The sequence below is a fragment of the Gossypium hirsutum genome, chromosome A08 (assembly GCF_007990345.1).
Source record: "Gossypium hirsutum isolate 1008001.06 chromosome A08, Gossypium_hirsutum_v2.1, whole genome shotgun sequence".
NCBI classification, from domain to species: domain Eukaryota; kingdom Viridiplantae; phylum Streptophyta; class Magnoliopsida; order Malvales; family Malvaceae; genus Gossypium; species Gossypium hirsutum.
This window is the reverse complement of record NC_053431.1, coordinates 80,436,053-80,449,547: the sequence shown is the minus strand read 5'-3', so window position 1 is coordinate 80,449,547 and position 13,495 is coordinate 80,436,053. Positions and strand designations below refer to the sequence as shown.

The 13,495-nt window shown below is 34.5% G+C and overlaps 1 non-coding gene across 1 annotated transcript; it reads left to right on the top strand.

Annotated features, from left to right (window-relative positions):
* The first annotated feature begins 2,345 nt into the window (after window positions 1-2,345).
* Window positions 2,346-2,452, top strand: LOC121205874 (small nucleolar RNA R71). The gene has a single exon (XR_005900947.1). It is a non-coding gene; the product is annotated as a small nucleolar RNA R71 (small nucleolar RNA).
* The last annotated feature ends 11,043 nt before the right edge of the window (window positions 2,453-13,495 follow it).

The window sequence follows — 13,495 nt, the reverse complement described above, 5'->3', positions numbered from 1 at the left end:
CAGCCCGTGTTAGTTTTTTAGTTTTTACCATAGCTTATAGACACACCCGTATTGATTTGGAAGGATTGCCCACGGCCATGTCGCATGGCCGTGGCAACGTATCGAATCCCGTGTTTGGGGAAAAAGTTTTCCCTATTTTCACACAGCCGTATCGCACGGTCGTGTCGTCGCCCGTGGTATGAGTACAGCCTACCGCACGCCCGTGTGCCTGGCCATGTGGAGTTGGAAAACCTGTGTTCAAGGACTTAGTTAATGATTTAAATGTTAAAAACTAAAATTTAAAGAAATCACACTGTTTGTACTCGGGGTTGCATCCCGAGAAGTGCTTATTTATAGTCTAAGCTTGACTTACCTCTCTGTTGTGTGGTCATGGTGGTGCGAGGAGTTTACACTCCTCATTCCTGTTATCAATGTCATCAAAATAAGGTTTTAGACAAGTACTATTTACGTTAAAAGTGCCGAATTTGGAATGAGTTACCTCGATCGTACCGTATGGAAAAATGCTAAGTATCGTAAAAGGGATTGCTCCATTTGGTTCAGAAGTGGTAATATGAGGGTCTGCCACATCTAATAGTACTTTGTCCTCAACCTTAAGTTGATTTGGTAAAACATTTAGTCTATCATGGCGTGGTTCTGGTTTATCGTGTGTTCTCGGTCTCTGTGTACGTTATTCATCTAGTTCCTCGATCTGTAGCCTTTTCTCTTCATAGATGGGTCCTTTGTTGTTACTTGAACATGGATCATGTATGCTCTTCGAACGTGTTTCCTCCAAAGAAGGTTGCACCACATGATTAGTATTAGTAGCATGATTTATACAACCACCCTCAATATTCGATGTGTTACTTGAATTACGAGCTTGAAGAGTAATTGTTTCATCACCCACATGAAGTGTGAGTTCACCTGTACCAACATCAATAATAGTTCTAGAAGTTGCTAAAAAGGGTCGTCCTAAAATTAAAGGTATATTACTATCCTCTTCCATATCTAGAGCAACAAAGTCTACTGGGTATATAAATTTATCGATTTTAACAAGAACATATTCAATGATACCCCTAGGAAATCTAATGGTTTTATTAGCTAATTGAATGCCCATCCTAGTTTGTTTGGGTTTCCCAAGACCTAGCTGTTTAAACATTTCATAAGGCATAACATTAATGCTCAACCCTAAATCAGCCAATGCATTATTAACATCTAAACTACCAATTAAACAAGGAATCGTAAAGCTCCCTAGATCTTTCAATTTTTTGGATACCTTTTTCTGTAGAATGGCTGAGCAAACTGCACTTAACTCCACATGTGACGCCTCATCCAACTTCTGTTTATTTGCTAAAAGCTCCTTTAAAAATTTAACTACATTTGGCATTTACGAAAGAACTTCAATAAATGGTAAGTTAATATGCAATTTCTTTAATAATTTAAGGAATTGACCAAATTGTTCATCCGTGTGGTCTTTCCTTGTCGCCTTGGGGTATGGCACACGAGGTTTGTACTCTTTACTTACCAGTTTTCGCTCGCTGTGGTCCACCTCATCCTTACATTTACTTACCACAATTTCTTGCCTCGGTTCTGATTCAGGTTCAACTAACCCTTCTTTATTTCGAACGATAATTGCATTAAGTTGTTTCCTTAGGTTAGATTCAATCTTACTCGGCAAGCTACCTTGTGGTCGTTCAAAAATTAATTTAGCAAGCTGGCCTATCTGAGTTTCGAGCCCTTGGATCGACACTTGTTGATTCTTAAGTGTGGTTTTGGTATTCTGAAAATGAGTTTCTGACATCGAGATGAATTTTGTTAGCATCTCCTCAAGGTTTGGCTTCTTTTCCTGCTGGTAAGGTGGTTTTTGAAAACTTGGGGGATGTTGTGGCCTTTGATTTCCCTGGACACCCTATGAGAAGTTGGGATGGTTCCTCCAACCTGCATTATAAGTGTTACTGTATGGGTTATTTTGAGATCTAGAATTATTATTACCCATATATTGAAGTTGTTCCTCCTCGGTTCTAGGATTGAAGGATTGATATTCTGTGTGCACTCCTCCTCCATTTGAATCGCACCTTATCACTGGATGTACCTGAGTAGAACCATACAAACCGTCAATCTTTTTATTTAATAGTTCTACCTAGTTAGATAGCATAGTAACCGCGTCGAGGTTGAAAACACTGGCTGCTTTTGTTGGCTTTGTTCTCATGACTTCCCACTAATAGTTATTCAGTGACATCTCTTCAATAAATTCATAAGCCTCTTCAGGTGTTTTTTTGTTTAAAGTTCCACCGGCGGCTGTGTCGATGAGTTGTCTTGTTGAGGGGTTCACACCGTTGTAAAAAGTCTAAACCTGCAGCCATAGAGGTAACCTATGGTGAGGGCACCTTCTTAATAGGCCCTTGTATCTCTCCCATGCATCATACAAGGTTTCTAGATCCATCTGCACAATAGAAGAGATATCATTCCTTAGTTTAGCTATTTTAGCCGGTGGAAAATATTTTAGTAAAATTTTTCGATAATTTGTTCCCAAGTTGTGATTGACCCTCGTGGTAACGAGTTCAACTGTTATTTAGCTTTGTTCCTTAATGAGAATGGAAAAAATTGAAGGCGTATGGTGTCGTTAGAAATGCCATTGATCTTAAAAGTGTCGCAAAACTCTAGAAAATTCACCAAATGAGTGTTTGGATCCTCGTCCTGCAAACCATCAAACTGAACAAACTGTTGTATCATTTGAATCGTGTTAGGTTTTAGTTTAAAATTATTTGCAGCAATAGCAGGTCTAGCTATACTCGATTTAGCTTCTGTTAAAGTAGGTTTCGCATAATCATACATAGTACGAGGAGCAGGATTTTGATTTATTGGATTTGCGGCAACCATAGGAGGTAGCTGATTATTCTGATTGTCCTCTTCCCCTTCTTCTATGTATCGTAAGCTTCACCTTATTTCTCTTTGGTTTCTGCGAGCTGTGCTTTTGATTTCACTATAAAAAAAGTAGAGGTCCTGATGGGTTTCTTCTAGTCATAAACTATAAAAACCTGCCAGAAGCAAATAAAACAAAAAGTTAATAATTTAAGAAAAAAATAACTTTAAATTGCAATAAAAATAAATGGCAAAGTAATAAAAATTAAGTGTTCCTAATATCTTAGATGACACCGGCAATGGCGCCAAAAACTTGATGTGTGTGATAAGTTTTATATTTATGATTGATCGTACTTGAAAACTAACAATTATCACGATAAAGGCAAGCACACCTATCGAACAGTACTATAGCTTATAGCAAGACTGGAATGTCGAACCCACAGGAACTAAAAGTACTAGTATTAACCATCCTTTTATTATCTAGCCTAAAAATAAGGGGATTTGCTTTATCTAAACTAATTAACTAAACAAAGAATGCACATGAAGTAAATTGGGGAAATACTTTTGGAAAAACTGATTGATTTAGACAATACCCAAGGAAGAATCCACCTAGACTTCACTTGTTATTTGACTCTGAATTAGACGATTTATTCATTTGACTTGATCCGTAGAAATCCCTAATTTATATTATTATCTCTCTCGAGACTAACAATGTCTAAACCTAGGTTGATTAATTGAAATCTCTTTCTAATTAAAACCCCTAGTGTTGCATTAACTCGATCTATGGATTCCCTTATTAGGTTTGACCCTAATCCGGCATTTTTATGTCTCCCTATGTCTAAGGGTGCAATGAACTCCACTTAATTATGCTAGATCTACTCTTAGACAGGGACTTTTGCTCCTCTGAATAAGCACATCAATACTTGAATCAATATCCTGGAATATTAAAGTAAGAATTAAGAACAAATCAAGTATTTATCATATAATTCAGAAAATAATAACAAGATCCATCTTAGGTTTCATCCCCGTTAGGTATTTATGGGATTTAGTTCATATGTATAAAATAAAACATCTCAGAAGAATAATGATAACAAAACATAAAGAAAACCCAAAAAGCCCTGAAAGAAATTGAAGGGAGATCTTCAGTCTTGAAGGAGAAGCCGGCTTCTGAGATGGATCAATCGGATTTCTTCGAGTAATTCCTTGCCTCCTACTCCGTGTGTCTTCTAGGTGCCCTTCTAGGGTGTTTATATAGGCTTTAGAATGCTTCTAAACCTTCAAAAGTGGCCTTTTTCAAATAAAACTAGACTTGGGCTCGACAGGGACACAGCTGTGTGACACGCCTCTTTGATTTCCCACGGGCATATGGTCTACCCGTGTGGGGAAGTAGAAGCCGTGTTGATTTCCCGTGTTGATTTCCCATGTTGACCCATTTTCTCCGTTTTTGGCCCATTTCTCGCTCTTTTTATCTGCTATGCTCACCTAAGTATAAAACATTAAATTAAAGGATTAGGAGCATCAAATTCCATAAATCTAATGATAATTCATCAAAAAATGTGCTTAAGCATGGGATAAAATATGTATAAGTCATGACTTATCAAGGTCACATTGACCACCGAAGTGATCTAAAAACATTTTCACAAAACAAATTGTGAAAGTTGTATTTCAAGTGCAGTTTGCTTGATTCAAACAAAACCGTTTAACCATTTAGGATTTAAAAAAATGAAATTTAAGTTACGTTAAAAAAAACACTCGGAAATGGAGATTCGCAGTTTCTAAAATTTAGTCCAAAAGTAATTTACAGAAACCCAAACTAAAATTGTACCACAGTCCCTATAAATATTTATAGTAGAAAAACGTTCACAAATTTTAAAAAAATGAAGAAACATTTTAATAGCTTGACTTAAAATGAAACACTTCTGAGACCTCCGACATCCCAAGTCTAGGCTTTAAAACACGAGAGTACCTAAAAAGGGAAAACTAAGAGGGTGAGCTACATGAGCTCAATGTGAGTTTGAAATGTAAGCGAATATCAAAAGACAAAGTATCAAATACAAACATTTCAAGTTAAGGTACACAGACTGTGTATACTAAAAGAAAACTTGCGCCAGAAGTCAGACACAACCACACGTATTGATTAGCACACACAGTAATATTTTATTCAGACAAATCAATATATGTTCAAATGCAAACTGGATGCAAAACAGATTAAAAACATACTCCAACCTTAGGTAATTCGGAGTTATACCAAAATACACAAAATTTCTTTCAATTAAATAGCAAAACAACACTTAGATTAGTCAATTTTAGAAACACACAAAAATTGTCGAATTTCGTAGAATCCAAACAACAATTCAATAAGGGTACAGAAGGGTTTCCGAACACACGTTTGAATTTGCAATTAAAGCACCACAATAGCCCCAATCTAAACTTCAAAACAACTCGCACATTAACAAAAACCATTAAAACTTAAAGTTTCAATACCAGTTTAGATGAAAAACAAATCAATCCAACTCAAGCTACTCTTACCCAGAAACCCTTGTTGACAGAATTATAAAACAATAACTAAAGACAACAAAAAATAATCAGAATAGAACAGAAGGAAAAAAAGGAAAAAAAATAGAGGAAAAAAGAAAAGAAAGAAGGAACTGACAAAAAGAAGAAAAGTAAATAGTTAAAGAAAGAGGGAGAGAAACGTGAGAATGCATAAAAGAAGTGGGAGAGTTTTTTGGAGGAAACCAAAACTAACGTGAAACCAATATGCCAAATAAGAGGAATTTTATGAAATTTTATCTATTTAATTTATTTTATTACTCTCACAAAATATATTCCAAAAATTAAACAAAAATATTTTTTAAGAAAACCCCCACATTGCACACACGTGGACTCAAACTCCAGACTAAAGGCTAAGCTACCAAATACCTAGCCGCTGAACTAGAAGGCTCACTCTGACACTAAGGTAGGAAAGAAAACCCAATTTCTCAACCTACTAACTGAACCTAACCACAAACCTCCAAACTTCTAAGCCCAAACTCGAAGGTGTTACATGGTTCCTCTCTAAACTCTAGATGATAATATTTAAGAGATATAATTAAAACTAAATCTAAACAATATCATAATAATCCTAATAATAATCCTAACAATAATACTAAAAATAGAATTTAAATCTAAACAAAGTTTTATGTCCATAAATCTCTTCTTTGAAATTTTGCCTCAAGTCTTCCACACTTTGTATTTTCGGCACCACTTCTTCCCTATTTCACATGCTGACTCATTCTGTCTTTAAATTCACGATTTTTGGCCCCACATTTCCTTTTGTCTTCAATTTAGTTTCTACAAGATAAAAAAACCATAAACAGCTCAAATTAGTAGGATCATACCCAAAATATATATGTAATTAACTCAAAAAATTATGTCATTTTAGAGTATTATCAGTGGATCCTATGCTTTCTTAGGTTTTTTTGCCTCTAGAAATTTCCTATGTTGTTTTACAAATCCACATATAGCGATTTAAGCATTAAGAAACATAACATTGAAAATGTTGGAATCGCTTGTAAGACTGACTTGATAAATACCTCCTTTCCCCCTTATGAAATAAGCCTGATATTCCAACTACTAATTTTACTTTTTATCCTATCCTTCAGCCCTTGAAATGCCAATCTATTTCCTCTACCTGCCATGCTCGGTAAGCCCAAGTACTTCTCCAAATCTGTAGAGTTTCTAACATTAAGTAGTTGAGAGATGATCAATTTATTTTGCTCAATCACATTAGAACTAAAAAATGTAGTGGATTTTTCAAAATTAACACACTAGCCTAAAAAAACTTCATATGCTCGGAGTCTATTTTTTACTGCATTTGCCCCTCTTTCTATGGCCTCACCAAAAAGAATGCAATCATCGGTAAATATTAGATGCGAAATTTTTGGCGCATGAAATTTGTATCTTAATGTTCGTGACACTATACCTCCCTATAATTGCTTAGGGTTGCTCGTACTTGATGAGGACTTGAAATATTACCAACTTTTTGCATTTTAGTGTGCATATAGCTCATTGATGACAAAGCCACTAAGCCATAAAGATCTAGGATATCACTTAGATTCTCAATTCTAACATCAAGTTCGAAATTCAAATTTCACAAGTCCATGGATAACATTCATCTTTTCGCCTTCAATTATGCTATTTTTCTCATTTTGTAATCCAAGTTTATGACAACCTTACCAAAAATGACATCTCCAACATTTGTACCTCCCTTAAATTGAAAAATGAAACACCCCTTACCCGTACCCAAGACTGGATAGGATACGATGCATTACCGAACGCATACACAGTCATTGATGCAAAAATCGGGCCATAAAATTTTCGTCCAAATTAAAACTTTTCAAACACATGTATATTACCCCTTATACGGGCCTTCGAGGCCGAAAACAGACATCGGGTGGTTCGAGATTGAACCAAGAACCTTCAATAAACTTTGGACAACTTAGCAAATTTCTTACTTTGGAGAGTCACACGCTCGTGTGTGTTGAACCGTGTGGTCACACACGCTCGTGTGGCTTGGGACATGCCTGTGTCCAAAGCCCATGTAACTCTCTGTTTGTGACATCAGCAAAATAATTTGAACCACACGGCTAGGCCACACGCCTGTGTGCTAGGCTATGTCCTCCACATGGCTGAGACACATGGCCGTGTCTCTGCCCATGTGGCAAACACTTAGGCTATTTTCCAAGCCTTCATATTTCCCATAAACCCTTACAACCTTATACACATCAAACCCACAAGTCATGGCATCATTTTAGTGATTAAACACCATTTATTAAGACACATTCAACATTAGCTCGTCATTATACATATGTTCCACCTCTTCATAATAAACTAGTCTAGCCACATTATTACACATTCATTTGACCTTGTCATCTCATTAATCACTTATACCATTAAACTATGGTTACTAACTTATACATCAAACATCCATGTTCAAGGCACTAGCATCTTATTACCATATTACATGTTTAATTCATGGTCATGACCACCTCAGTTGGTCATAAAACATGCATTCAACACACATGACATATTACCAACCATGCATGACAAACAAACATAATCATATCTTCACATCGTAAGCAATAAATCATAACATGACTAGCTAGACTTACAAGCCATAATCAATATGAGCCATATCCCATGGCCATATACAATAGCTCAAAATCGGCCAATACATTTGGCCAAATCATAATAACACATGTCATAGAACTAGGTCCCTATATATGCCACTCACTTGATAATTCTAACTATGTAACATTATTCCAAAGTTATTGGCTTGATAGTGTGATATTGCCTCCGATGATCTCCAACCCCGAGCCGACCTGATAACATTGAAAGAAATGGAAAGGAGGGAGTAAGCTTTACACTTAGTAAGCTCACATGAATAATAATAAGCAATGTATTAACATGCTGTTTTTCAATTCCTCTCTATTTATTCAAAGTCCGGTTAAGCTGTTTTCTAGAGTCATGTCCACTAAATTATTTATATCCAGAGATACGGGACTCCAAATTGAGAACCACTAATTTTCCCAGAAACTAGACTGATATATCTTCTTACCATAAAATTTTAAGAATTTTACGTCTAGCCAATAGGTACAGTTTATTCTTTAAAATCACCCTATTTTGCTATCTGATAATTCCGACCCCTCTGCACTAAAAATTAATTATCTCTTTGTACAAGACTTGGATAAAGTTCCTGTTTATTTCTTTAAAAAATAGACTCATTAGGGATTTTAAGAATATAAATTATAACCCATAATTATTTTTGTAAAATTTTTAATTATTTTCCCAAATCAGAATAGGGGATTCTGAAATCATTTTAACTCTGTCTCACAAAAATTCAAATATCTCATAATATGAAATTATTTTTCATACAATATTTCCTTTATATTAAGGTAGACTCAATAATCTTTTATTTCATATCTTATTCAATTCTAATTCGATTTTCACCATTTTTGGTGGTTTTTCAAAGTTATACAACTGCTGCTGTCCAAAACTATTTTATTACTAGATTTCACTCTTTCATGTTTTCTTTGTAGTAACTTTCATTGAAACACTTACTCCATATCAATCTTACCAAAGTTCACTCAACTATTGAGCACGTTGCTCATAAATTTCCACAAACATATACCTGCACTTATTCATCACATGGTCATGTTCACATGTATTTTCAATAAGTCGATTTCCCGATGAACTCATCGGAATAATAATAGATACACGGTTGCCTGCACATATTACCACCCTTGTAACAAAAGCTATCTAGTATGCATAGTAGCCTGCACTTACATGCGACCAACAATTTGGTACACGTAGTAGCCTGCACTTAGTACTACACACGTGACCTAACCATCTGATACACGTAGTAACCTGCACTTAGTACTACACACGTGATTGAAGTTGTCGGGTACGTATAGTAGCCTGCACTTAGTACTACACATGCAACCTAACTATCTAGTACACATAGTAGCCTGCACTTAGTACTACACAGGTGACCTAAAACCATCTTAAACACATAGTAGCCTGCACATAGTACTACACATGTGTTCTCACAATGGATCATTCGTATCATTTCTATTCCGAAGGTTCAACTGGGAAATTCCTCACTTTTCAACATTTAACAAACTCATTCATAGCCTATTTCGATTCGTAATTTACATCAAATGATCATTCTATAGGCAGCCACGTCTCATATAATAACCAAATATAATAACATAAAAAGAATTGATATATTATTTACATACAAACTTACCTTCCTTTTCACTCTTTCACAAGTTATCCAACTTAATAAAACATCATGTCATATCAAATTCTCAATTTATTCAGCTATTATATAGCAAGCCATCAATGATTGAACCATCAAACATTTTCTGTGCTACTAGTCATATATCATTGTTCTCACAAATTTTATATACCATTCTTTCATCTCTTTTCAATATATTAAACCATGCTATTCATGCAATAATAATATAAAATTTTCAATTCAAATATAGAATTGCAATATTATTGACACACGAACTTACCTCGGCACCAAAATAGCAAAAATGAACCTAACCATCGATTTTCTATTTTTCACCCGATCTAGGTCCAATCCTCAATTTCCTTGATCTATAATATCACATTTATTCCAATTATTAGTCACATTATTTAATGTGATCCAAAAATCATATTTTGGCAAAATTACATTTTTCCCCTAAACTTTATCAAAATTACACTTTTCCCCTAGGCTCGTAAAGTGATTTTTTATTCAATTTTCTCACTCTATAGGCCTAGCGAACCATTTTCATAACTATAGAAAACTACAATTCCCATCAAAACACCCTTTTATACCATTTTTACAACTTTTACAAAATGGTCCTTTCGGACATTTTCATCAAAAATCGCTTAGTAAAAGTCGTTTATTTAACACCCAACACTCATTTTCTACCATTAGACATTAAAATTCATGCATGTCACACATGGTTCAATTTTTAAACATGAACCCTAGCTCAAATTAATGGTAGAAATAGATAGATCTTGTTACGGGGATTGCAAAAACGTCAAAATCATTAAAAACGGGGCTAAAATGGACTTACAATTGAGCTTGAAAGCTTGAAAAACTCTAGCCATGGTTCCTCCATGCATGTTTCGGCCAAGAGGTTGAAGATGGACAAAAATTGGCTTTTAATTTTGTTTTTAATTCATTTTAATAACTAAATGACCAAAATGCCCTTAATGAAAAACTTTGGAAACATGCCTCACCATGTCCATTTTGTCCACCAACTTAACCAATGGTCTAATTACCATATAAGGACCTCCAATTTAAATTTTCATAAAAATTGGACACCTCTAGCATGTAGAACTCAACTTTTTCACTTTTTACTATTTAGTCCTTTTGACTAGATTGAGTGCCCAAACGTCAAAATTTTCGAACGAAATTTTTCACGAAATCATTCTATGAAATTTTAGACGATAAAAATATAAAAAAATAAAATTTTTCTCATAGGATTTGTTGTCCCCAAACCACTGTTCCGACTAGGCCCAAAATTGTGATGTTACAAAAAATGCCTAAATAAAATGTAACTTTTGTAACAGGCTAGTTTTAGCTAAATCGGAACAATGATTTCAGAACCACAAATCTGATGTCAGAAAATTATTATTGAAGCACTAAACCTATGAAGCAAAGTTGTTATTGGTTGGGACCTATAGTCAGCTTGTCACATTCCAAAAATTGAGGGTTCGTAGAATTGGGTCTCTGAAATGAGAGAAAGTGATCATGCCCTAATTTTTGTAATTATCTGTGTGTTTTTAGGAAACTAAATGATTTATTGGTCCATTGGTTAAGTTTTAGTGCAACTATCATTGAAACCTAAGCTCAAATCCCTTCCCTTGCTCCATTTTTATTATTTTACAAATTTTGCATCAAGCTCAAGTATGTGAGACACCTTGTTTTTAAAATAAATATTATAAGGTTATGTCAAGTATGAGTAATTGGCTTAGTGGTTAAAAGAAAACTAGGAGAGAGTGTAATTTGCTTAAAAACTAGAGTTTGATTTCCTTCTCTTGCTATTTTTGCTATTTTTTCTCCTTCTCCTCATTTTGTGCCACCCATGCTAGATTGAATAGCTCTAGTGTAAAATCTATCTGATATAACTCGAAATAATTTAAATTTCACAAATCCAAAATTTTTCTCAAATACCATGTACAAGAATGATGGTCGTGAAACTAACTAAAAATTTGACTAAGGAAAGCGTACCTATCGAACAGTAGTATAGTTATGGTGAGACCGGGAATATCGTATCCACGAGGACTAAAAGTACTAGTAATTACTATATTTTTATTATCTAACCTAAGAATTAAAGGATGTTGTTAAACTAAAACTAATTATCTAATTAACTAAGATTACGACAGATATTAAAGTTGGAAAATACTTTTTAGAAGACCGATGGAGAAGACAATACCCAAGGAAGAATCTAGCTAGACTTCACTTATTACTTCTGAATTAGACTATTTATTCACTTGACTTAATCCGTAGAAATCCCTAGTTTATGTTATTATCTCTCTCGAGACTAAAAACAACTGACTCGAGGTTGATTAATCGAAATCTCTTTCTAATTAAAACACCTATTGTCACATTAACTCAGTCTATGGATTCTCTTATTAGATTTGACTCTAATCTAGTAGATTTATGTTGTCCTATCTCTAGGATTGCATGCAACTCCGCTCAATTATGAATGATCTACTCCTAAACAAGGACTTTTGCTCCACTGAATAAGCACATCAAAAACCTGAATTAATATCCTGGAATATTAAAATAAGAATTAGAACTCACAATTAAGAATAAGAACAAGTATTTATCATATAATTCAAATAGTAATAAAATCCGTCCTACGTTTTATCTCCCTTAGGTATTTAGGGAGTTTAGTTCATAATAATGGAAAACATCTCCAGATTGGGAAAATAACAAAACATAAAGAACCCAAAGAACTTCTAAGGAAATTGAATGGAGATCTTCAGTCTTGAAGTAGATCCTGCTTCTGAGCTGATTCTGATGGCTATCCTTGAGTATTTTCTGCCTTCTACTTTGCGTGTCCCCTTTAATCCTCTTCTAAGGTGTTTATATAGACTTTGGAATGCTTCAAAAACCCTCAAAATTAGCCTTTTCCAAGTAGAATTAGACTTGGGCTCGACAGGGACACGGCTGTGTGGCACACCCGTGTGATGATGTTCAGGCCGTGTGTAATTTTAAGTTGGTTTTTAGTCGACACGGCCATGACACATGGGCATATCGCCTACCCGTGTGTCACACACGGGCATGTGGATCACCCGTGTGGAAGTGCTTAAGCTGTGTGAACACTGAATTAGGTCCAAGTTGTCCCTTTTTTGGCCCATTTCTTGCTTTTTTTACTTTCCTATGCTCACCTAATTATAAAACATAAATTTAAAGGATTAGGAGCATCAAATTCAATGAAACTAAGGAAAAATCATCCATAAATATGTTAAACATGGGGTAAAAATATGTATATATTATGGTTTATCAAAGAAATAACCTAAATCCATGTATAGACATCCACATTTACCATCCAATTATTACAAAAAAAAAACCTAGCTAAGACTTCCAAATAAATCAACAACATTAAATTATTTTCCTATTCACGTTAGATACCTACCACTTTATTGTTAAAAAAACATAAAAGCTACCAACCACTTTAGGATTTTATACTCTTTTAAGATAACTCATATTTCCAATAATTAAATAATGAATTTAGACGTCAAGTTCTTCACTTCCCTAAAATGGATAAAAACCAACTGAACTAAAAATATATATATAAATTGCTTTTATATTCTTATGATAAATAATTTCAAAGTCCATTTTCAATAGTCTAAAAAAACACTTCAATATCACTTTAACTCAACTAGTTATGATGAGTGAATTGAATGAATCTGACATAGAGTCTGACATAGAGTCAATGGCCACCATTTCCGCATGCTTGGAAAATGACAATCTTCATTTTTCCAAGTCATTTTTCATCTCAATCTTCATTTTCTTCTATAATTTTTTTTTACCTTGTATGTGGGGAGTGTCTCGTATTCTTCTCCCAATTAAATTATGCTATCTTTTCTCTGTTAAACTCTAATT